The sequence below is a fragment of the Melanerpes formicivorus genome, unplaced genomic scaffold (genome assembly GCF_026170545.1).
Source record: "Melanerpes formicivorus ecotype bairdi unplaced genomic scaffold, bMelFor1.0.p_v2 SCAF_1, whole genome shotgun sequence".
NCBI classification, from domain to species: Eukaryota; Metazoa; Chordata; class Aves; order Piciformes; family Picidae; genus Melanerpes; species Melanerpes formicivorus.
The window spans coordinates 52,668,193-52,694,078 of NW_027142353.1; the positions used below are offsets into that span (position 1 = coordinate 52,668,193).

The window sequence follows — 25,886 nt, forward strand, 5'->3', positions numbered from 1 at the left end:
GGATTTCATCTGAAGCATTTGAACTTATCTTCAAAGACTTCAGAAGGAACAGGAGCAGGGTCCTTGCCGGGCCACCTCCAGCAATACTAAGAGTGTCCAGTTCTGGGCCCCTCAGTTTAAGAAGGACATTGAGACACTTGAACGTGTCCAGAGAAGGGCAACGAGGCTGGTGAGAGGCCTTGAGCACAAGCCCTATGAGGAGAGGCTGAGGGAGCTGGGATTGTTTAGCCTAGAGAAGAGGAGGCTCAGGGGAGACCTCATTGCCCTCTACAACTACCTGAAAGGTAGTTGTAGCCAGGAAGGGGTTGGTCTCTTCTCCCAGGCAACCAGCACCAGAACAAGGGGACACAGTCTCAAGCTGCACCAGGGGAAGTTTAGGCTCAAGGTGAGGAGAAAGTTCTTCACTGAGAGAGTCATTGGTCATTGGAATGTGCTGCCCAGGGAGGTGGTGGAGTCACCATCCCTGGAGGTGTTCAAGAGGAGACTGGACATGGCACTTGAAGCCATGGTCTAGTCATGAGGTCTGTGGGGACAGGTTGGACTCGATGATCCTCGAGGTCTCTTCCAACCTTAGCAATACTGTGATACTGTGGTACTGAGAGCACTCCCACTCAATGCTGGTGGCTGTACCCAGGCAAACGTGGGACCTTGTGCATGAAGAGCAAAAGGATACTTCTAGATAGTGCATAATTTTATTGAGGGAGAGGACAGACATACCTCAAATTCCAGAGTCCATGTGTGCCCTGGTATAATTATGCATGTTCAAGTAAAAGCTGCAGTAATGGCTCCTTTTGCAGACAATATGCTGTATTTGGGAACCTTTCAATGTGGAGGCTGATGCTCTTCCCTCAGAAGAGCATGCTTCAAGGATGTATCTGGGCTGGCTGCTCTCATGACACCAAGAGCCAGCCTCGGGACAGTTTGATTTCAGCAGGTCTCCCACTGTGTTGTCCATGTTGTCCCTGTGCAGGGTCTAACCTGGGCAAGACTTGGGACCTGCATCAGCCTTACCAGCACCTTTCAAATTGTTAGTATCTTCTTTAAGGCAACCAAACATCTAGGCACCAGAGTTCAGGCTTTGAGTGGGAATGGTTTCCCCCTTACATGCTTACTGCATTGCGTCATGACTGTGACATAACTTCTGGTTGAGAAATACAACCACCACCTCTAGAGCATACAAGTACTCAACAGCTACGGGGGGGCTGGTGTTTTATCTTTGCTTTATTTTTGTATCAGTAAAGGAGAGTTTGTAGGGGTCTTATTGGCTGGAGACTCTGGAAAAAAATAGTTAATAACTACAGAGATATTTATCCCACCAAAATCATGGGATTAAGCTCCCAGATGTTTTTGTGGGTTGCTTCCTCCTTGGGAAGGTTTGGGGACAGAAGGTCAAGCTAGGCAACCAAAGGGTTGTCCTGCTTTACAGCTGCAGTGACTCCTGTTAAAGCAGCTCTCCATAAACCCCACGAGATCTCAGAAGCGCACCCCAGGGGGCTGGCCCGGGGGGGTGTCCAAGGACCTCAAGCTCTGGACCCCGCGGAGCAGCCACCATTCCCTGCGTCAGGACGGGGACTGCAGGCCTCTTAGCCCTCGCCCCTGGTCAGCCCGTCCGTCCTGCCTATCGTGCGCAGAGCCAAGCTTGCGCCTCCGGACAGCAGGGCCCCGGCAGGCCGCACGGGGGAGCCGCAGGACGGCGCCAGTGCCCGGCGGGAGGAGGCGCGGGCGTGCCGGCTGAGGGCGGCCGGAGGCACGGCGCTGCAAGCGGCAGGTTGGCCGCGTCCAGGCTGGCCCTGCCGGCACATCCAGCCGGCGCCACTCTCACAAGCGCCAGGTGCTCATGGTGGAAACACGTCCTTGATCGCTCATGATCCGCTCGGGACCAAACGGATGGATTTCTAACAACTCGCATAGCACTTAAGCACAGCAGTGGTGATTACAGGCATGCTCTCCTGGCTCGCCTGTGGCCTGGCTGGTATTTTTTTACCACAGACCTAGAAACTATCTTATAAAGCAGTTGCAAAGGGACAGTAAGAATGTCTCATCACAGGCTGCCTGTGCTGTCAGCTGTGATGGGGAAATAGAGCAAGGCCACTAGTTCCTTCCATGCATGGGGAGCCCTACCATCACTGTGTGGTCCTGATAAAGGAGAGATAAAGGAGGACAGACAGAATAAAATCGATGTGTTACTGCAAGGAGTGAGATGGGGAGGGAAAAAAAAACAAACCAACCAAACCAACCCAAACAAAACAAAACAAAACCCCAAACTACAAGCAAACAACAACAACAAAACCCAACCAACCAACAAAAAACCACCAAAATCATAGAATCACAGAATCAACCAGGTTAGAAAATACCTCGGAGATCATCAAGCCCAATCTGTTACCTAATACCTAACACTACCTCATGACAACTGAACCATGGCTTCAAGTGACACGTCCAATCCGTTTTTGAACACCTCCAAGGGCAGTGACTTCACCACCTCCCTGGGCAGCACATTCCACTGGCCAAGAAAAACCCCACAAGACCCCCCCCCCCTTCCCCCCCAAACCAAACCAACCAACAACAAAACAAATGCAGAGGAGGGTGCAAGGATTTGTATGAGCAGGATAACAGGACCATAGAAACCAGATTTGAGTATGGAAGAATATTGCACATAAAAACATGAAGGCATACTGGGTGAAGAACAGTATGAAACACTATCTCAAAGAGTTGGAATAAATAGGGCTACGTCTGGCTAACAACTGTTCACCAGTGGTGTTCCTCAGGGTTCAGTTGTAGGACCAGTTCTGTTCAATGTATTCATCAACAACCTGGAAATGGGAGTTAAATGCGGAATTAGCAAGTTTGTTGACGATACCAAACTGGGAAGTGCTGTTGAGTCTTGAGGGGCAGGATAGAATAGAATAGAATAGAATAGAATAGAATAGAATAGAATAGAATAGAATAGAATAGAATAGAATAGAATAGAATAGAATAGAATAGAATAGAATTAACCAGGTTAGAAAAGGCCTTTGAGATCAAGTCCAGCCTATCACCCAACACCATCTAATCAACTAAACCATGGCACCAAGTGCCTCATCCAGTCTCTTCTTAAACACTTCCAGTGATGGTGACTCCACCACCTCCCTGGGCAGCCCATTCCAATGGCCAATCACTCGTTCTATGAAGAACTTCTTCCTAACATCCAGCCTAAATCTCCCCTGGTGCAGCTTCAGACTGTGTCCTCTTGTTCTGGTGCCGGTTGCCTGGGAGAAGAGACCAACCCCCACCTGGCTATAACCACCCTTCAGGTAAGTTGTAGACAGCAATAAGGTCGCCTCTGAGCCTCCACTTCTCCAGGTTAAGCAACCCCAGCTTCCTCAGCCTCTCCTCATAGGGCTTGTTCTCCAAACCCCTCCCCAGCTTTGTTGCCCTTCTCTGGGCACTTTTCAGCAATTCAACATCTTTCCTAAACTGAGGGGCCCAGAACTGGACACTGTACTCAAGGCGTGGCCTAACCAATGCTGAGTACAGGGACAGAATGAGTTCCCTTCTCCTGCTGGCCATAGTATTCCTGATACAGGCCAGGCCTTGCAGTGGGATGATCTAGATTGGAGCACTGGATAATGATTCTGAACTGAATTTAATAAATCCAAATGCTGGATTTTGCATCTGAGATGGAGTAATGTAAGGCACAAGTATACAGTGGAAGAGGAGTGGCTGGAGAGCAGCCCTCTACAAGGTATCTGGATGTGCTGGCTGGCAGCAGGCTCAATACAAGTCAGCAGTGTGCCCTGGCAGCCAAGAAGGCAAATCATATCCCAGGGTGCATCAAACACAGCATAACTAGTCAGTCAAAAGAAGTGATTATCCCACTGTGTTCAGCACTGGTGTGGCCTCACCTTGAGCACTGTATGCCATTCTGGGCCCCACACTCAAATGCATCCAGAGGAGGGCAACACGGCTCGTGAAAGGGATGGAAGGAATGTCCTATGAGGGGTGTCTAAGGACTGTGGATTTGTGTAGTTTGGAGAAAAGGAGGGTGAGGGCATGACCTTTTGCTTTCTACACCTTAGAAGAGGGAGCAAGGAGCTGATCTCTTCTTGGTATCCAGTGACAGGTCATGTGGGAATGGTTCTGAGCTGTGCCAGAGGAGGTTTAGGCTAGACATTAGGAAGCTTTGTGTTACCAAGAGGGTGATCAAACACTGAAACAGGAGTCCTGGAGAGGTGGTCAATGCTCCAAGCTGTCAGCATTTAAGAGGCATTTGGGAAATGCCCTTAATAAGACACATTAATTTTTGGTCAGCCCTGAAGTTGTCAGGCAGTACTAGATGATCATCACAGGTCCCTTCCAACTGAAAATATCCTGTTTCATTCCATTCTATTCCATTCCATTTTAACTGTTCTGGTTCAGACTGAGGATTTGTCTTCCCAAGGACCCTGCTTCCAGAGGCGGCTACAAGTAGGTGCACAGTGGAAAGTAAGAGCAGTGCAAATATATATATATATAAACATCCACTGTAGTCCCCTGGGAAACTCCATCTCTTTTCAGCTCAGGGGATTTCCCAAGCCTCCTGTAGTTTGTCTGTGGCTCTGATGGGTGGCTCTGCAGAGCACTTGTCCAGTGTCCCTGCATGTGTTTTGCATCTGGAGCACCATTTGCGTTTGACAGCTCCTGGTTCTGGTTCTGGAAGAGAACTGAATACCCTCTCTATTGACTCATGGGATCCACCTTTCTCACTCATCATCTCACAGCTCTGCTAGCCTATCTTCTATCAATCATCTCTACTTCTGAAGCAGAAAAATTCAAGCCTACTCAGCTGCTCCTTACATATAAATCATTCCATATCTTTAATGTTCATCCTGCCCTTCTCTGAACATTTCAGGTACTGCTATCTTCTTTTTGAGAGAGAATAAGCCTTTATTTAGAATAAACCAAACCAGGTTGGAAGAGACCTTCAAGATCATCGCGTCCAACCCACCAACCAATCCAACCCACCTAATCAACTAACCTATGGCACGTTTCTCAAGTTATGAGCAATCCAGAGCTATAGCAATGTTTTCTGTACTGTTCTCTCTTCCTTCCCTCATGATTCTTATGTTAGATTTGTCTTCTCGATCATTACTGAATGATGGCACAGTGGCAGATAATAAAGAAAACTGAGATAAAACAGGAAGAAAACAGGATGAGTCGAGTTAAAATTCTTTGGGAAAGGGTGGTGAAGGGGAAACCCAGGATGGTGTTAGAAGCCTGTCTTACAATGTCTCTTTAATATAAAGAAAATAAATATACTGTGTCTTGCCAATATGCAAGAGTTTAAAGTTCCAAGCTGCAAATTGAAGAATAAAGGGATGTGATATTACACTTGCTTATCCCCACAAGCAAAACTGCATGTATTTTAGATGCAGTTTTTGGTAGTGAACAGATTATAGAAGAACTGGTTTACAGTAAATAATTTTGGATCAGTGTTGATAGCATTTCAATGGAATGGGTTAAGATGGGATTAAAAAATATCTTAGGTTTGGTTTGTGTTTGGTTGTTTGGTTTGGTTTTTTTGGTGTTCTTTGTGTGTGTGTGTGTGTGTGTTTGGTATGTTTGTTTGGTTTTCCACAGGGAAAATGTCAAGAAATTTAAGAAGAGCAGAGACTGGAATTAACCAGTTTGACAAGCTCAGGGGTTGCACATGAAGGAAGGCAAGAATTTACATCAGAAGTAGAAAAAGTTTTGTGAGATTTGCATGCTAAACAAAGGAAGAACAAATGAGGAAGTTCTTCAGAGTTACCTGGATAAATGTCTGTCCAAGGAAGGATGCGAGGTGTAAACAATATATGGGAACGGATAAAGAGGTCAGTTGGTCTACACAGCTATGTTTTGAGGGTCAGAAATTCAGTGCTAAGTGCTAGAAGTCAAGCTGAGTTAGACCTTGCAAAGATCTCTGAAGATAAGGTTTGGTAATTGTATAAATAGAAACACGAGTTAAAAAAGGAGGAAGTAGGGCTGCTGTGTACAGAGTAGGAGGTTGAGATCAAACACAGTATTTGGATCACACTTAGATCAAGGGCCAGACCCAAGAGGGTGTGCAGGACTGTAATGCCAGGAAGTTAATTTGGCTCTGGGAACAAAATTCACAATGCTGAGGACGGTGTCTTACTCCTTTGTATAGTAAAGGAGATAAAGTTACATTCCCAGGACTAAATCTACCATGAATGGTGTGATGTCTGAGTTGCTCATGAAGAAATGCCAAAGACACCTGCTGAAAACTCTCTTGTCATGTTCTGAGTATGCAACAAAACCTCAGCCTCTCTGGCTACATCTATGCTAGTAAAAAAACCGTGGTGAGGGTCCAGGATGGTGTACCAGTCTGTGCTTGCCTGTGCTGTTAATAGTTCCTGCTACAAGTACAGTCTGTGCAAGAAAGCTCCCTCCCAGACAATGCCTGGGTACCATTCATGGAACAGCATGGGATTGCTCTTCCCAGTGAGCAGTTTGGAGGTGGCCACCTTGCTTTGGACTTGTTTTGGAGAAGAAAAAGGGGGTTATTATGTATACTTTATTATTGGAGTCCTGGTGGAGAGCAAGTTCTCCATGGGTCAGCAATGTGCCCTTGTGGCCAAGAGGACCAATGGTATCCTGGGGTGCATCAAGAAAAGTGTGTCCAGCAGGTCTACTTTGCCCTGCTGAGACCACACCTAGAATACTGTGTCCAGTTTTGGGCTCCCCAGTTCAAGAGAGACAGGGATCTGCTAGAGAGAGTCCTACAGAGAGCTGTGAAGATGAGTAGGGGACTTGAGCATGTCCCCTATGAAGAGAGACTGAGAGACCTGGAGTTGTTTAGTCTTGAGAAGACTGAGAGTGGATCTGATCAATGTCTATAAATATCTGAGGGGTGGGTGTCAAGTGGATGGGTCCAATCTGTTTTTGGTGGTGCACAGTAATAAGACAAGGAACAACGGATACAAACTTGAACACAGGTTTCATCTCAACATGAGGAGAAACTTCTTTACATTGAGGGTGACAAAGCACTGGAACAGGCTGCCCAGAGAGCTTGTGGAGTCTCCTTCTCTGGAGACTTTCAAAACCCACCTGGATGGATTCCTGTGTGGACTACCCTAAGAGATCCTGCTTTGGCAGGGCAGCTGGACTCAATGATCGTTGGAAGTCCCTTCCAACCTCTAACATTCTGTCATTCTGTGATGCAAGCTGTGCTGTACAGCTTGCCCTCAAGGACAGAGAACAGGACACAACCCATCCCATTTATTAACCTAAGTCTACCTTCTGAGATTGAGATGATCTAAATGACTGAGATGTTGCTAAAACAGAATTATAGAATCATAGAATGGTTTGGGCTGGAAGGGACCTTTAAAGGTCATCTCCTCATCTGAGCTAATGAGCCTCCATAAGTCTGGAAGAAGATTAGCACCACTGCTTTGAATGTAGAGGCCTTTACTCAACTCAAGTTGCACGTTAGGCTGCCAAGTCCTTTTTCAGATTTGTCCTAAATGGCCAAAGTTTCCAGCAAGGATATTGAGAAGGGCAGACTGGGATTCTGCTTGGAGCAGAGCAAAGAAACCACAGATCTTAATGTACACTAGCTGAAAAGCAGATTTTTTTCTTTTCCCCCTCAGAATTAGAGGTGGTACCACACAATTGTGTGAGTTGGAGCCCCATAGGACTCTGACTTTAGTAGTGCAGAAGACACTAAGACACATTTTGGAGTAAAACTATACAAAGCTATGGATTTAAATGAAAAATGGAACACAAAGGCAAATGGAGTTCTCAAAAGGAGGCCATCTGGCTTGTTTGATTAAGGTCACTTTCTAGACAAGAGAAACACAGCATATGTAACATCGCTCAATGGCAGTAGAGTAAATGATACTGTGCTATCTTGGAAACTGTCTGGGCTGAAGAAGGGGGTAGAACACAAACTAAGGAACCAGGAAGGTGAAAGGAAGTAAGGCTAATGAGAAAGGAGATGACATTGTGTCAAAAGAGGACTACCAACACAGAGAAAAGCTATTAAAGTTATTAATCAGGGTCCATCTTGGGCCCAGTTTTATTTGGTATTTTTTTTTATGGATTTGACTGAGATCCTTCACTTGAGTTCTGTGTGATTTGACTTTATCCTATGAAGGACTTACTAGCTGCAACACTGCTTATCTTTATTACTATAGCACCAACAGACTTAGCCACAGTTGTGTGGCATTGTGGTGGAGTGGGTGTGGAAATCGATCCCTAAATAAAGGGAATATAAGGAAAAGTCTTGTGCAGTGCACACCAGCAGATGCTGTTTGGTACAAAGAGAGATATTGAAGGGCTGCAAAGTGAAAACCATGAGGTCAGTGCATGGAATATTAAGGATATTTTTGCAGCATTTTGGTTGGGTAAGAGCAGGGTATGACAGAGTTTGTCCAGGCATAAGAAAAAGGTGTTACAATAATCAAGGAACAAGGCAGGAAACAAAAAATGTATAGAAGACTTGTCAATAGAGTCAGTCCCTCCCGTCAGGAGAAAAAATTTCCTCAGTCACCATTTGGTCCAGGAATGCAAAGAACATTCAGTCAACACCTTCCACCTTCACACACACACACACACACTCTGTAAATATTGGTGTGTATCCGGAAACCACAAAGCAACCTTTCCTTCTGCTTCTATTGTCCAGCTGGTAGTTGTACCTGTGGAGAGGGAGTGGGAAAACCAAAGCATTTGGATGTAGCCTGTGAGCAGACAGTGAGGGGATTACACTGTTTTTCCCCTCCAAATCAGTTGAAATTTGTCAGGGTACCATTGTAGATGAGAAGACAAACTGGACCTGGAAGGACTTTCTGTGATTGGAATTATTTAGTTCATCCTAAAACAGAGTTTTGGTCAACCTAAATGTTTTCCTGTGTGTAATTCTGGGTTGAAATTGATTTAGGTTTTGAGATACACAAACAAACAAAATCTTTACAATCTCCCTTTCACTTGCAATTAATTCATTAATGCTTGGGTTTGTTTGTTTCTTGAGATACAGAAGATCCATAGGTCTATGTGAGGGTGACTTGAACCAGTGTTTTGAATCTTGTGGGTGACTCTCACTGAAGAAATGCTTTATTTCTGAGGATGAACTTTTGGATGCTTCTTGCCTGGCTCTACTGTTATTTACAAGAGGGGAAAAAACCTGCCAGCTTTTGGCTACACTTGAATCCTAACTTTAAATAAATCATAGGAATTATATTTGCTCTTCTTTTGCTTAGAAAAATATATTATAGGACTTAGTTCTTCCCCAACCCTGGAGTAAGATGGTTTCCACTAACAAGGAGCAGGACAAAGGCTTGGTCAAGTGGAATGGATCCCACCGTAATCAGAGCTGGAAATTCAGGTTGAAAACCACTCTGTGGGTACTTTACATTGAGTTAGCTGAGTCAGAGGTGTCTCTTACTTACACATAAATGAAGACTCTGATACATTCTCAGGAAAGGTCACATGGACTTCTCAGATACCTTTGTCTTCAGCACCCATAAGAAGAGAGTGACAAGACAAGTGCCACAACAGGTTGTGATTAAGGTCCTTCTGGGGTGAGGCTCCTTCTTCCATGGGACATGGCTTGCCAGGAACCAGCTGTACTTGGTGCAAGGGGAAAAAAGTCTGGTCCTGTCCTATCAATGAGTGCGCTACATACAGGCTCAGCTACACAACAACGGGGTCCAGGAGGTGATCTGCTAAAGTTTCTTGCTGTGCCCATAAGATGTGATGAATCTGCTAAGTGTAACGTAGTTTATAGGATGTCAACAGTAACACTGTGGTCCACTGTGATACAGCTCTACAGCTCTATGGTTTCCAGGTGTTGAATACTTTATTTCTGAGGATTTATTTTTTTATGGGTTTTAAATATTCTTCAAAAGTCACTAAAAACCTCAGCAAAATTCCCTGAACATGAAAACTAAACTGCCTGTTTAGCAACACATGAAAAGTCCATTTGGATCCAACCTATTCCTCAACATTTAAATAAATGTACAAAGCCAAGAGGACAACATATGTTGCAGACACTGTGGTTTTCCCTAGAAAATTTCTCAGTATCCTCTGGCATGCCTGGATGTAGCCTTTCCATGATTTGCCTGTGAGTGACACCATGTCACAGGTTGGAAAATCATAAATGACTTTGCCAGAAACAATGATTTTTTTCAAGAGCAGAAAGTACAAAAGTCTTTTTTATCTCTGGCTCTTTCAGAGAGCAAAAAAACACAGGAACTAAGCTAATAATTTCCAATAATATCATGGCCTGCTTCCCCCCAAATAAACACAAGATTCTGGAGGAAGTTTGCTACACCCATTAAATCCTAATGGGAAAAAAGATAAAAAAGGGGGACACTGACCCAAGCATAGTAGCAGGTGACAGAACAACTTTGTTAAGAATGAGACTAACCCAAAGCGGGGACAGGATATTAGCTGGTTATTTTAATAAAAGATTACAGAGAAAAGGGTGGGATTGAGGGTGGTGGCTTCAGATAAAAATCATCTGTAAATGAATACAAAACCCCTTGTGTTACACCACCACCTCCTGCGGCTTTGGCCAAGAGCATTCCAAGGCGTCTCTTTAGAGTTACAATAATATTATGAAAAATACATAGAGCCCACTTCTCCTTGCCATTTCACTGTTGTAAGTGTGGGGCCACTCCATTCTTGGCAGTCCCATCTCTCCTTGTTTCCAGTACTGCAGGAATAGAATTTGTCTGAAGGGATTTTGAACTAGAATAGAATAGAATAGAATAGAATAGAATAGAATAGAATAGAATAGAATAGAATAGACCAGACCAGGTTGGAAGAGGCCTTCAAGATCATCGCGTCCAACCCATCAGTCAATCCAACCTACCTAAACAACTAAACCATGGCACCAAGCACCCCATCAAGTCTCCTCCTGAACACCTCCAATGATGGTGACTCCACCACCTCCCTGGGCAGCCCATTCCAATGGCCAATCACTCTCTCTGTGTAGAACTTCTTCCTAACATCCAGCCTAAACCTCTCCTGGCGCAGCCTGAGGCTGTGTCCTCTTGTTCTGGTACTGGGTGCCTGGGAGAAGAGACCATCATCCGCCTGTCTACGACCTCCCTTCAGAGAGCAATAAGGTCAACAAAGTTGGTGAGGGGTTTGGAACACAAGCCCTATGAGGAAAGACTGAGGGAGCTGGGGTTGCTCAGCCTGGAGGAGACTCAGGGGTGACCTTATTGCTCTCTACAACTACCTGAAGGGAGGTTGTAGACAGGCGGATGATGGCCTCTTCTCCCAGGCAGCCAGTACCAGAACAAGAGGACACAGTCTCAGGCTGTGCCAGGGGAGGTTTAGGCTGGATGTTAGGAAGAAGTTCTATACAGAAAGAGTGATTGCCCATTGGAATGGGCTGCCCAAGGAGGTGGTGGAGTCGCCGTCATTGGAGGTGTTCAGGAGGAGACTTGATGGGGTGCTTGGTGCCATGGGTTAGCTGTTTAGGTGGGTTGGATTGGTTGATGGGTTGGACACGATGATCTTGAAGATCTCTTCCAACCTGGTTTGGTTTATTCTATTTTATTCAATTCTAAAAATAAAGAAGGAGAAACCCTGAGTCTCCTCTTCTCCAGGCTAAGAAACCCCAGCTCCCTAAGCCTCTCCTCATAGGGCTTGTGTTCCAACCCCCTCACCAACTTTGTTGCCCTTCTCTGGACTTGTTCCAGCAAGTCAACATCCTTCCTAAGCTGAGGGCCCCAGAACTGGACACTACTCGAGGTGTGGCCTAACCAGTGCAGTGTACAGGGGCAGAATGACCTCCCTACTCTTACTGGCCACACTGTTCCTGATGCAGGCCAGAATGCCTTTGGCCCTCTTGGCTGCCTGGGCACACTGCAGGCTCATGTTCAACCTACCATCGACCAGCACCCCCAGGTCCCTCTCTACCTGGCCGCTCTCCAGTCGCTCTGACCCCAGCCTGTACCACTGCATGGGGTTGTTGTGGCCAATGTGCAGAACCTGGCACTTGGATGTGTTAAATCTCATGCCGTTGGATTCTGCCACCATCTGATTTAAAGGTGACTTTTTGTCCCAGCTTTTGTTGCATCAGGTTTGATTGATGCATCTCCTTTGATTCCCAGGTCCCCAGACTAGTACTGAACTCATCAAAGCACAAACAGACCAAAGGGAAAAAAAAAAGGAAAGAAACATGGGAATATCGCTCTGGCCAAAGCAGGAAAGAAGATCCTCCCACTGAAATGGAAATACTTGTTCATAACTATCCTTCAATAATTTTATTTGCCTGTGCTTTTTATTGTAAGGCAGAGTAACTTGGGAATGAGCAAGTTACTCCCACAACCAAGCAAGAGACGGGAAAGGGACAGATAAACAGCTCATCAGGGTCCATTGGATTTATTCTGTACATTTCAACAAGGTGCATTTTAAAACTACCTTACCCTTCTCCAGGACACACCAGTAAAGATGCCATCAGTTACAAACATAAAGGTGACTGTAATGTCTGGGCTGAGCAGCATTTTTCTTAAACACAGCATACATCCCCAGACAGGACTGGGAGGTCCAAGGGTGGGCCCTCCAGCCCGTGCACTCTCTGTTGCAGTGTAGCTTCTCTGCAACCAGCATTGTGGAGCCTTCAGTACAGAAGCTTCTGTCACAGGTGGCAAATACCAACTGAGTGGCACCTAGGAGGACTCCTGCCAGGCATACCAAGAAGACCATTTATGAAAGAACATCTGCCAGCTTCCAGGAAGATTCAAATGCTGTGGGAACTGGGAGGGACCACCTCATTCAGAGCAAGGACACATACAGCCTGACCATCAGACATGACCAGTCCATGCCACATCTGCAGCCTGTCCTTTGTGCTCATCTGGATGATCACAGCAGTTAGGTCCAGGAAAGCAGAGACCACAGGGAATAATGCCGTTCTTGGGTGCCAGAGATTAAAATGAACAAGGAAATGTTGTCAGTTCAAAACCCAAAATGTGCCCTAGCCTTTCCAGTGGGCAATCATTAATGCGTGTGGTGCAGTTATTATTGACATTAAACAATTTTTTCATTGTTTACGCCTTTGCCTGCTCATTCATTGAAGGACTGTTCTGCTGTTCCACCTTTGTTCTGGAAAAGAAAAACAATTCCTTCAGCTTTTCATTAATGTGTTTCTTATCAGGCTTTTTCCCCCCCAGGTAGGTGTATTTCTTTATAGTTAAATGTCAAAATAAGCAGAGTACTCCGGCTGTGGTTTCAGCAGTATTGATTACAGCTTCCTAATTCCTGTCTACATCCTATATACATTTCCATTAAGATCCTTCACGAGAAAGACAGAGTTGTTTGGGTCTTGGGTGGTTTGTTTGATTTTTATTGGTTGGTTGGGATTTTTTTTTTTTTTGCATTAGTGTCATGCAGTAATCACATGCAAATTCTTTTTCTAATTGGCTTCTCAGCCAGCTGTTTCCCCCTGCTTATTTCGTTTTCTTTCATAAACTATCATTCTCCTCCCTTCTAGAATGCCACTTTATTTTGGACAGTCTCCTTAAGATCCGTGTTGATGTGCTGTCTCATCCTGAGGCACACATGAAAGTTTTCCCATAGCTGGTCTTACCATGGACTTTACAAATGGAAATGAGATTTAACCAAGCCCAACACAGACACCATGCTGTTCCCTTTCCAACATCCACGGCTCTTTTTGGCTGCTTGACTCAGCCTTGGGGGCAGTCATGGCCGATTTCATCCGCAGTGTAATTCCTTGTTTAGGGGCATGGTGGTTTATGGGAGGCAACGTCAAAACCCTAATCCAAATCCACCGCTGTCCACCTTTATCTGCTGCCATCATTTAATCCCTGCATCACTCGGTCAGCCATGTTCTGCAGCAGTTAATTAGAACACGGTGCGCACCACGACTGAGCAGAGGGTTCAGTCCAACCCAGCCCCTCAGATCTCATTCCCATAGAGCCTGGGGACGCGGGGAGACAGGACGGGTGACGGGGGAGGGAGAGAGTGGGAAACAGTTTTCTGTCCAAACTGAACTAATGTACGAACTGTTTGCCTGTAACCTGTCTTTGAAGAATAAGCTCCTTCTTGCTCCGCGGAGGTGACCTCCATGTCTCTTGGACACACCCCATCCACGCGGCTGTCCGGATAAGTCCTTAAACCTGGATGTTTCCGAGCTGTCACCCCACATCCCATCTGGTGATTTGGTTCCGAAGGCTGTCCCGGAAGGACTGCGGTGGCCTCGCCCACCACCCGCCTCTCATTCATTGAAGAGCGGAAGCGTGTTGTAAAGCAAGCGTGGGCTCGCCGTGCTCCCTCGCTTCCCGCCTGAGCCCGCCGGTGCCGAGCTGCCCATCGGCGCGGGTGAGTGAGTGCGGGGCGCGAAGCTGCCCTACGGCGGGCGGAACGGGCTAGGGCCGCGGGTGGCGGCAGCGGCCCCGGCCACGCCGGGGCGTCCATTTTGCGTGATACTAGCAGGGTGGCGCGGAGGGCTCCCCTCCCGCCAAAACAGCCGCCCCTCCGTTTTCTCTCCGTGGCTTCCTTACGGTGGCGGTCCCCCCGGCAAGTCTCTGCCTGAGCTCCGCTGGGAACCGTTCCTCGCCTCCCCCTTGGCTCTCCCCGACCCCCTGCTAGCGGAACGGTGTCTCAGCCCCTTTGCTTTGGATCCTCAGCAGCGCCAGGCGGGAAGGGCCTTTTCTTGGTGCGGGGATGGGCTCTGCCGTGGTCGGCTCCCGGAGCGTGTGCCCCTGCGCCAGCCTCCAGCCACGCTTCCTCTCTTTCACAGCGAGCCGCAATCCGGGAAAGAGTTGGGAAACTTATGTAAGTGTATGTGTGCTGCCCAGCTCAAGCCGTTTTCATGCGGATTGCTCTGCAGCAGCGCTCGCCAAGACGCGAAGGCCCACTTGTCAAGGAGAAGCCCTGGACCGTTTCTCTGATGTTCTTCCCATGTCCAGGATAGCTCCTGAATCACCACTGAGCTGGGCTTTGCGTCCTCTTTCAAACTGTCAAAGAGGCAGAGAATTTAGGGAGAGTGTGGGTGTCGTTTGCAGTGCCCGAGTCAGCCCCATGCCCTGCGAGTTGTGGCTGCTTGCAGTTCTGAACCTGTGCTTGTGAGGGGGACAGGGGCTTGTTTCCATTTTGCTTGTCAACGTTTTGCAGGCAGCCGACCTGACCAACAGATTTCTTCTTTCACACATGCTCGTGTGAATGTGTGCGGCAGATATGGTAAGGGATGAAACCCATTAAAAAACCTCAAGAGGGATTATATAAACGTGGCTAAGGCTTGGCAGGAAGATTGGGACTATGTACAGAAATGTTAGTTGTGTTGGCTGCTGGAAGCCTTAAATTTGGATCAGGGTCGTGTACTGTATGGACTCAGGACAAAAAGGTAGTTGCAGGACTAAACATTTCACGGGCTGCAGAAGACCCGAAGTGATCACGGTGCTGCAGCGTTATGAGTTAGCTGTCTTTTAGCCGAGTGGTTTTGACACCTGCATGTTAATGTGTGAGCATTTGCCACTGTTAACTTTACACCTGAACAACAGTCTAGTGGTGATGTCCAAGATCAGGACAAGCGTGGATGTCCTGCCTCCCTCTCTCTGCTTCTGTGGCCTTCAATAAGCCATGGGGACAAGAGGGGAAGACAGTCACACATGCAGATGTTGTGCAGGACTCCCTGCAGCCAGACAGCTGACTCAGTGACACTTGTCGGCCTCTGTCTCCATGTCAGAGGCAAAGACAATGAACATGTGAAGAGAAGAGTCAGAAACTTCACCTTTCTGATCAGGTACTTTGTGGACTTCTGTTGCCTTCAGCAGGCAGCCAAAATGCTTTCACGACAGAATTTCCATATAATGCAAAAAAAGTGTAATTGTCCAGACTGCATAGCTGCAGATATTGGCAAAGAAGGAGCAAGCCCATTGATCTCAGCAACCCTCAAGAGTGGTTTTACTTTAAAGTACTTTGAGTGTCTTGTGTTTTAAGTGATCTGGAGGAGGAAGACCGACTGTGCCCCACAGCATGTCTGCCTTAGATGCTCAAACTGGCTTCAAAATAAACCCATTTCCTGAGCAGGAAAACGGCTGTGTGTTTAGTCCCCAATTTATGCTGGCTTGCTGGGATGTGTGGTTATGAGCCTCGCTGCTCGTAGGCTTGCGCTTATCGGTGAGGAGATGTGTTCAGAAGGCACTTGTTGCTTTGAGTGGTAACCCTGAGGCCAGCGAGGCTTCTTACTCAAGCAGTTCATTTGTGAGAGTGGGCGAGTCGTGGGTAATTGCACTGATGAAATAGGCTCTTGACTCCGTGGGGAGCTGGAAGGATTTGCTATACAGAAGGAGTTAGCTTAGATAAAAGAGAACTTGTAACTCTTTAACTAGTAATTAGAGTAACCAGTTCCAGATTTTGATAACACCTTTGCTACTCCCTCTTCTTTTATTTTTTAAAGTCTTGTTTCCTGTGTAATCCTCTGCTAGATTTCAGGTAGGGCTTATCCCCATTCAGTGTTGTACCTGGGCTCTGTATCTCTGCTTAAGGCTGTGTGACTGCGTGAGTGGTGTGTGCCAGTCCAGCTGTTGTTGAGTGCAATTCATGGTCTGGGCTGTGCGAGAGGGAGAACGAGAAGTTGTAGTGGTAGTTGTTTAATCTCAGATGGGAAAGAAGAGAGTGAGAATTATTGCTTGGGTTAAGGAGGACAGGTATCTTGTTGCAATTACCCTTGATCATAGAATGGTCCAGGCTGGAAGTGACATCCAAAGGTGTCCCTGACAGGTTAATGAGACTGCAGTGGTTCCTTGGAAATGTCATTTCTAGTTGTAACCCGTCTTTCAGAGAGTAGAAAACAAAGTGGTTACTTTCATTGTCTTCTCTTATATTTGACATCTATAATTTCAAAAGATAACTGCATGCATGGAGTGAGGAGCAGAAGGAAGAGAGGGTTATTTATTTTTCCTGCGAGTGTGTCTGGTGCATGCTGGCTTGATCCTGGCAAAGTTTATTGGCTGAGATACTGTGGTGCCAAGGGACAGATGGGGATGTGGCAGACAGAGGCCCTTTGCCTCTCCTGAACAATAAGCTAAGTCGTCTCTCTGACTTAGCCAAGTATGTCTAGAAAATAGAGGCCTCAAGCAGCAGAACCAGGAGGCTGGGCAGTGTGGAGAACTAGCTCAGCAGTCACGGGCAGAGTTGGTAGGGGTCAACTGCTGACCCAGAGTTATTAACCTGGGGTAGATGATCTCTGCAGTCTATGCCACTGCATTTGCCAGTATCCTGGGGTGTCTGCCATTTCCTGCTATATCCTCATCAATTTTTATCCTAAGGCCAAAAGCCTTGCAAATCTGTCATTTGCTGAATGGTGTTTAAGGTAGCATTCATCTGGTGAAACGGAGTCATCTACGTCGAAGGCAGGCAGCTCTGACTCCCATTAACGGTCAGCCAGGGGAGGGGTGAACGTTCTTGGGGTGTGATTCATCTCAGCCCAGTTTGCTGAAGCAGATGAGTTGAGACTTGAAAGCTGCTTTCCACTGACTATAAAAGGAGGCACTGGGAGATTAGCTCATGTAAAAATCTGCACTATAAATGTCTTTCTCAATGAGCTTGTGAGGTTTTCAGATTCCTCAGTGACTTTAGGAAGAGTTGTAGCTGTTTGCGCTATGGGTGGGTACGTTCTGTCGTTTGAGCACTCCACAGTGCTGTGGCTGCAGTATCAACTTAAACCTACAGAAGGGAAAAGCATAGCTGTTGGTAAAACAAAATAGAGGCCAACACCTACCCTGTGATTATGCCCCAACTACAGAATTCTTGAAGAGTGCCTGTGGTTTCTGGGCAGTTTAGGGTGTCAAGGATCAGGAGCCCCTGACCCTTCCCACTGCAGTTCGTGGAAGCCTTGGGAGCCTGCTTACCCTGGCAGCACTGGTCTGACCGACCTTGCCTTGGTGGTGAATCAGCAGCTGCTGCTCTTGCCAGGGTCCATAACTCTGCTGGAGACCACCACAGTGGAGAGTCATAGATCTCATGGGTGGCATCTGATACAGAAGTGCCTTATTTCGGAGCTGCCAAAAGAAAATAGCGTCAGATTTTTTTTTGTTTCAAGTATGTTGACGAGTTTCTGTTTGTGCCTTTTGTTTTGGTTTGTTTGTTTGTTTTTTCTGAAGTGAAAAACAGTTCAGAAAACTCTTTTTTTTTGCAGGGGTTCAGATTTTTTGTGTGCCCAGGAGTTAAAGGAACTGCTAGAGGAAAAAAAATTAGTCCTACTAATTTCTAGTTGGAAGGGACCTCTGGGGATCATCTAAAGCAGATTCACCTCCTTAGTCTTACTGTGCCAGAAATTACTGTGGTTTGATTAATGAACATTTTCTTTAAGCTGAGACAAAGCTCTTCAACTCTTCTTAAACTTGCTGAAAAACCAAAGTTGAGTTTGTAGAACTAGGTTATTTTTTTTAAAGTGACCCTTTCATAAAGCACTTCCAGATAGCAAAGTAAATAATGTAGAGTATCTCCAGAAAATACCCCGGAGGAGGTTAGTCTGCTCAGGTTACCAGAGTGTAGTCTTTCATCCCTGGGTTGCTGATGAAACTTCACTCAGGGTTGCACACTGCCTAAGAGCTGTTTGGTGACCCATGTGAGATGATTCCCAAGCAAAGGCTGCTGCTGCTGCATGCTGTGCTATTTATTTTTTTGCTTTCAAAAAGGTTCACAAGCCAGAGTGACCTATAACATGCATTGTGAAGATTTTTATTCTTTGCCTGTCTTTGCAGGGGCAATCTGTGTATGACTGGTTTGTGTGCTTATATCTTCCAAAAGCTGAGAGCAGGCCATTAGGAAAAATACAGCAAAATAGAATCATAGAATCTTTAAGGTTAGAAGGGATCTCAAGGATCATCTAGTTCCAACCCCCTGCCATGGGCAGGGACACCTCACCCTAGATCAGGTTGTTCAGAGCCACATCCAGTCTGGGCTTAAAAACCTCCAGGAATGGAACTTCTAGCATGTCCCTGGGCAACCTGTTCCAGTGTCTCACCACCCTCATGGGGAAGAGCTTCTTCCTAACATCCAGTCTGAATCTACCTATTTCTATTTTTTTTCCATTCCCCCTAGTCCTATCATGACCTGACACCCTAAAAAGTCCCTCCCCAGCCTTCTTGTAGGCCCCCTTCAGATACTGGAAGGCCACAATAAGATCTTCTCAGAGCCTTCTCTTCTCCAGACTGAACAGTCTCAATTTCCTCAGTCTGTCCTCATAGGAGAGGTGCTCCAGCCCTCTGCTCATCCTCGTGGCCCTTCTCTGGACACGCTCTAGTACGTCCAGATCCTTCTTGTTATAGGGGCTCCAGAACTGGACACAATACTCCAGGTGCGGTCTCACCATAGCACAGTAGAGGGGGAGAATCATTTCCATCGACCTGCTGGCTATACTTGTCTTGATGCAGCCCAGGATGTGATTGGATCTCTGGGCTGCAAGTGCAAACTGGTGGATCATGTTGAGCTTTTCATCCACCAGCACCCCCAAGTCATTCAGGGCTGCTGTCAAGCCAGTCACTGCTCAGCCTATATTGATGCTTCGGATTGCCTCAACCCAGATGCAGGACCTTGCACTTGGTCTTGTTGAACCTCATGAGGTTGGCTTGTGCCCACCTCTCCAGCCTGTCAAGGTCCCTCTGGATGGCCTCCCTCCCCTCCAGCGTGTCTGCTGCACCACACAGCTTGGTGTCATCAGCAAACTTGCTGAGGGTGCACTCAATGCCACTGTCCATGTCACCCACAAAGATGTTGAACAAGACAGGTCCCAGGACTGATCCCTGAGGGACTCTGCTTGTCACTGGCCTCCACTGGGACATGGAGCCATTGACAGCCACTCTTTGGGTGCGGCCATCAAGCCAGTTTTTTATCCCCTGAATAGTCCATCCATCATCAACCTATCCATGTTTTTGGTTTACCTACAGCAACAACAGAAGGGTTTTGTTTTGCAAGTTGTTTGCAGAAGGAATGATGTGGCTGTTCAGAGATACTGGCACTGAATGTATAAGACAGAAAAAAACTGTCATGTAATTGAGAAACTTACCTTGTCCACTACTGTTCCAGCAACCCACTAAATAAAGAGACACATTGAATATTGTATGGAAAGTGATCAAAGCAGGTTTTTTAAAAGTCTTGTCTTACAATCACTACCTCAGCTTTGGTGATAGAGGTTTGAAGTTCAGAGGTGCCGCACCACTGAATATCCACCCACGCTGACCACAGGAGCATTAGGCAGGACCTTTTTAGGCTGTGCAGTTTGCTGAAAGAAAGGAGCAAAGTATTCTGGCACCCTGACCTAGAAGAAAGTGCAACACCCATAATTCATCAGCTGAATGATGGATTAGGGTGGAGATGCCACATCTTGAAGTAGAAGAACAATAGGTGTTTGCTGAGATTTTGGAAATAAGAACTTACATGAAATTAGAGTGGGAACTTGGCCTCTAGCATCTTTTCAGTTCAGGAAAGGTACCAACACAAGCAATAGAATGAAGAGCGTAGCAGTTAAGCAGCTAGAGAAGAGCAGAAACAAAACATCTGTGCTTTGCTTTGAGGGCACTGAGGTCAGTGCTCAGGCAGTCCTGGAATCCAAAACTTTGTTCAGAAAACCTTCTAATTTTTGAGGGACACAAGTGTTAGGAGGAGTAACTGTTCTCGTGAGGGAAGTGGACTTCTGAGTTACTAAAGCCCCACAAACTGTTCAGAGACTGCCTACAGAAAAACAGGTCAGACATTGTCAAGGTGGTTTTGCTTCTGCTGGCTCTAGATTCACAACTATTTTCTGTCTTGAGGAGTAGTCCAAGTTCCTGGTGGGTTTTCACACACGTCTGCTAGAGTCCTGACCAGTAGTTAGGGAAGGCAGGTGTTTCTGGAGGGTCATTCCTGCCATCTCTCTTCTGAAGGGATTAATTCAATAAGAGCAAGTGCAGGGTCCTGCATCTGGGTTGAGGCAATCCCAGGCACAAATACAGGCTGGGGAGTGACTGGCTGGAAAGTAGCCCTGAGGAGAGAGACTTGGGGGTGCTGGTGGACAAAAAGCTCAACATGAGCTCTCAGTGTGCACTTGCAGCCCGCAAAGCCAATCAGATCCTGGGCTGCATCAGGAGAAGTGTGGCCAGCAGGTTGAGGGAGGTGATCCTCCCACTCTACTCAGCCCTGGTGAGACTCCACCTGGAGTACTGTGTCCAGTTCTGGAGCCCCTATTACAAGAGGGATGTGGAGGTGCTGGAACGTGTCCAGAGAAGGGCCACAAGGATGATCAGAGGGCTGGAGCACCTCTCCTATGAGGACAGACTGAAGGAGTTGGGGCTGTTCAGTCTGCAGAAGAGAAGGCTCCGAGGTGACCTAATTGTGGCCTTCCAGTATCTGAAGGGGGCCTACAGGAAGGCTGGGGAAGGACTTCTCAGGATCTCAGGGAGTGATAGGACTAGGGGGAATGGAATGAAGCTGGAGGTGGGGAGATTCAGGCTGGATGTGAGGAGGAAGTTCTTCACCATGAGAGTGGTGAGACCCTGGAATGCGTTGTCCAGGGAGGTGGTCGAGGCCCCATCCCTGGAGGTGTTTAAGAGCAGGCTGGATGAGGCTCTGGCCATCCTGATCTAGTGTGGGGTGTCCCTGCCCATGGCAGGGGGGTTGGAACTAGATGATCCTTGTGGTCCCTTCCAACCCTGAATGAAACTATGAAACTATAATAATTTGTCTTTGGAGGTGCTTGTCTCTACCCTTTTGTTATGGAGAGGGGTGCGATGATACATGAAGCCCAAACATCTGGTTTGAGGTTGGCTAAAACTATTTGAGAGGAATTCTGCCCCTCATAACCTGGTTGGCATGTGGAAAAACACAGGGATATCCTTCAAGGAAGCATCTATGAGTGTTGAAGCCACACTTGTGCTTTGGCTGCTCCAGTTAAACTATCAGAGATCTTAGAGTTCTTTTGAACCTGCTTTTTCCTTCGAAGGAAATACCTGGAGATCAGAACAGTGTGGTGCAGAGCACCATCAAAACCACAACAGCAGCTCTTTGCTATTCATGCTGCTTTTCAGACCCTTGGGGGACAATTATCATTTGTTCCATATGTTACTTTGCTTTAAAATCACTTTTTTTCCTCTTTTTTGTTTACCCCCCTCCCAGTCCCAGTGCAGTAGAACTAAGGAGAATAGTTAGAACCAGTAGCTTGTTTTCTTCCTGCTGTCACTCAAAGACCCTAGCAGCAGCAGAGCTTATTATACTTCAAAGTTTCTTGCTCTAGATAAGTGACAGGGGGAGAGATGGCACTGTGTGTGCTCAAGAGAGGTAAGTTGAAATGTATAATGCAACACCTCTCAGAGACTGTCATATTTAGGTCTCTGCATACATCCCCCAGCCCTGTAAATATAATGAAGAGTGATTTCCTTTGATGCCAAATGATGATGTGGAAAAATACAGTAAAGTTTTTATCATATGTTGTCAGGCTGGATGTTTGCTGAAGTGCATTCTTACCCCAAACACAGTACTTATCCTGATAGAGTCAAAACAATTTTTAAGGATAGCTGAGTAGAATAGAATAAACTAGGTTGGAAGAGACCTGTGAGATCACCGTGTCCAGCCTGTTATCCAACACCACCTAATCAACTAAACCATGGCACCAAGCACCCCATCCAGTCTCCCCCTAAACACCTCCAATGATGGTGACTCCACCACCTCCCCGGCCAGCCCATTCCAATGGGCAATCACTCCCTCTGTGTAGAATTTCCTCCTAACATCCAGTCTGAACCTCCCCTGATGCAGCTTGAGACTGTGTCCTCTTGTTCTGGTGCTGGTTGCCTGGGAGGAGAGACCAACCCCCACCTGGCTACAACCTCCCTTCAGGTAGTTGTAGAGAGCAATGAGGTCATCCCTGAGTTTCCTCTTCTCCAGGCTAAGCAACCCCAGCTCCCTCAGCCTCTCCTCAAAGGGCTTGTGTTCCAAACCCCTCACCAACTTTGTTGCCCTTCTCTGGATCCCTTAACAGAAGTGTGTCCTGGGTGTCTTCACTTTCTGCTGTCAGTGGGGTGCAGGTGCTGATTTTGGAGCAGAACAGGCTTCTGTGTGAGGAACAAGGGGGTGCAGGTGACAATTTCAATAGAATGAGAAATCTGAGTAAGATTTGACCTTACAAATTAGACAATTAGTAGGCTGATGGTGTTGAATGACAACGTGTTTTGCTCATGAGAGTTGATCTCTTTTTGCGCTTCCAAGCAAGCCAGAACAAGCTCCTGTCATGGAGATGTGTGAGTTGAAAGCAGCCTTCTTTTTTTTGCTGTACATACAGCAAACATAACTCTAAGGCAGGCTAAAAGGTCATATATGCCTATTCTTATGCAAAGGGGGCTGTGTCCACACTGTATTTTGTAGTGGCCTCGCAGCAGAAGTTCAGTGAAACCTGCCAACCTGTTGCATTTCTTACCTACTGGTACTTCTGTATTGACTCTGCTCTTGCTGCTCCCTCAGCAAGGATGTATGTTAGTGGTAGTTGCAAGCTTTCTGTGCAAATCCTTCTTTGGGCTTGCCAGCATGTAGGCCCTGTCCTGAAAGGATGCACGTTCCCTCTGTGAGGCACCATCGGCAGTGGGACCTGAAATGCGCAGCTTGTGGTCTTGTTCCTAGTGCATCCTGTGGGTGTCATCTTGGCTTTTACTTTTTTAAGGGGAAAAAAAAACCCAACAAAACAATAAAACCAACCTGGAGCAAGCTTTGATTCGATCCCAGACTGGGGTGGGCAGCCTGTTGTCATACCATGAGAAAGTGTCTGAGATAAATATGACACTGGCTGTGTTTGGACAGCCCTTTAGTACAGCCCTTCCCCATCAACAGTTCACAGTATCACAGTATAACTTAGGTTGGAAAGGACCTCGAGGATCATCATCATTGTGCAGTCCTGAACACTTGGGTTAGATGGAGATAAAACTGCTTTTAGACAGCAGCCTCTTTGGCTGCACTGATTTAACACTGAGCACTACCAGCTACCTGTGTTTCTGACATTGCAGCCTTCACAGTGCCCCTGCACATGGCAGCAAACTGTGGGGGCCCTGGAGGCTCTGTTGGTCCCGTCTCAAACCCGAGACCTCACCCCAGGCATTGACTTTGCCTCTTTCCTCCTGCAGTGCAGCCATTGAGGAGCAGGGCAGAGTTGAATGGTGAGCTCATGTCTGAAAAAAGAGCATTTATCCAGAGCAAACACACTCCACACCTACCTTACTGTGAAATGGAGTTCCACATCAGTGTTGCACCTCCTTTCTGATAAGGTTTACTTAGGTAGAATATATCAGCCCGTGGCTCTGATAGCTCTGTGTGAAAACGTGACCGTTGGTTACCCTGCAATCAGTCTGGTCAAATATTACCTTTGTATTGTTTACCATCCTCTGTGCTTACTTCAGACTTAAATGCCTGAAATGAATGCAGTTTTCAGAGGCATTTTGCTGTAAATCCATCAGCACTTAGGAGCTGCAAAGTCTTTTCAGTGACGGCTTGTGGGATTATTTGCAAAACGCTTCGGAGACTGAAGGTTTTTTCCCCACAGTCAGACCAATAATCCCATTTAATATGCCTTTTAAAATTATTAATTGGGTGCTCCTGCCCTTCAGGATAAGGGTATTTTACTAGCTCTGGTGGTGTTCATGACTGGCAAACTGCAGAGCTAGGCAGGATTAGGTCAGACACTGAAATGAAAGCAGACTTGTGCAGCCCGAAGTTTTAACAGCGAGCAGGCAAGTGCATGGGTGGGGCTACCATGGAAACTGCATGTAGTGTTTGCAAGAAAGACCCAACTTGGCATCGCTGCTATTCCTAAATACGAGTCTGGGTTTAACTGCCCTTTCTGCTCATGATGGCCAGGAATATTGCAGAGGGCAGTTTCCTGGCAAGAGAGAGGAAGGTGGGAAGATGATGCAATGAAGGCCTAGAAGCAGCATGACTTAGTAACTCTGGCTGTGCTGGGAGTGCCAGAATGGGCAGTCAGAGATGATTTGGCCTTGGGCATGCCCACTGCCCAGCCATGGTGAGAGATAGGTGAGGGAGCAGATGCTTCCTTGCAGGTGGGGATGTGAGTGTGGTGTCCATCATCTCTGAATGTGCTAGCTGCAGTCCCAGGGGGGAGTTACCCCTACCTCAAATGTAGGGTGTCAGGTGGCTTTTACCACTTCCCCTCTTTATTCTTCACACAGTTCCATGCTCTCTGCTGCACCTCTTGGCACTATCCTCAGCTTTCGTTTTGCTGTGGGTGTCTGTCTAGACTACACTGATGAGGACACATCCTGTGGTCCTGGCAGCCAGGCCTGCCCTGTCTGCCCTGCCCAGCCCAATTCCCATCCCAAAACAGCAGTCTCTGGTGAGGCATGCATCATGGACTGGAGGGGAGGGAGCAGTCATTAATGGTCAGGGAACTGGCACATCACTGTATCCCAGTTACATTAGAAGTGTGGCCACACCATTGGTGCTTAGCATCTCTTTCTGCCTTGGTTTGGGCTGCCCGGACTGCTTCAGTTAGGGCTTCCTCCTGGGAGATGCTTCACTTCTTGTGCTGTTCCTAGGCAGCTAGGGCATTGGTTAGCCTCTCAGAGTCATGCCCTGTTGGCTCCTTTGAGTACTGAGTGACTCCAGTCAATGGGGTATGTGGTGAAGGGATAATAGTAATTTGATCAGATAGTAGCATTCAGTCTTTGCTTTTAATACAGCTTGAGTTGGGACATTGTCTCTTGGGGAAGGTCTTCCTGAAGAACTCTCTCCCATGGGAATTACTATCTATTAGACCCACCCCTGAAACTGCAGACACAGTTTCCTCTCAGGTGCAAGAGTATGTGGCTGCACACATCAGTGAGGGGGGTGTGAAGTGCTTGTTTGTGCCTGCAATAATGAGCACGTGGGGCTTGGAAGGAGCTGATCCCTTCCCAGCCCTTGAATTATGGCTGGAATGT

At 46.9% G+C, this 25,886-nt stretch overlaps 1 protein-coding gene across 1 annotated transcript in view; it reads left to right on the plus strand.

The window, feature by feature from the left end:
• The first annotated feature begins 14,158 nt into the window (after positions 1–14,158).
• The window catches only part of SLC7A1 (solute carrier family 7 member 1), a 47,458-nt gene continuing 35,730 nt past the window's right edge, over positions 14,159–25,886 (plus strand). The window contains exon 1 of the mRNA XM_068143296.1: positions 14,159–14,310. The gene's annotated coding sequence lies outside the window, so the exon portion shown is untranslated. The remainder of the gene's footprint in view (positions 14,311–25,886) is intronic.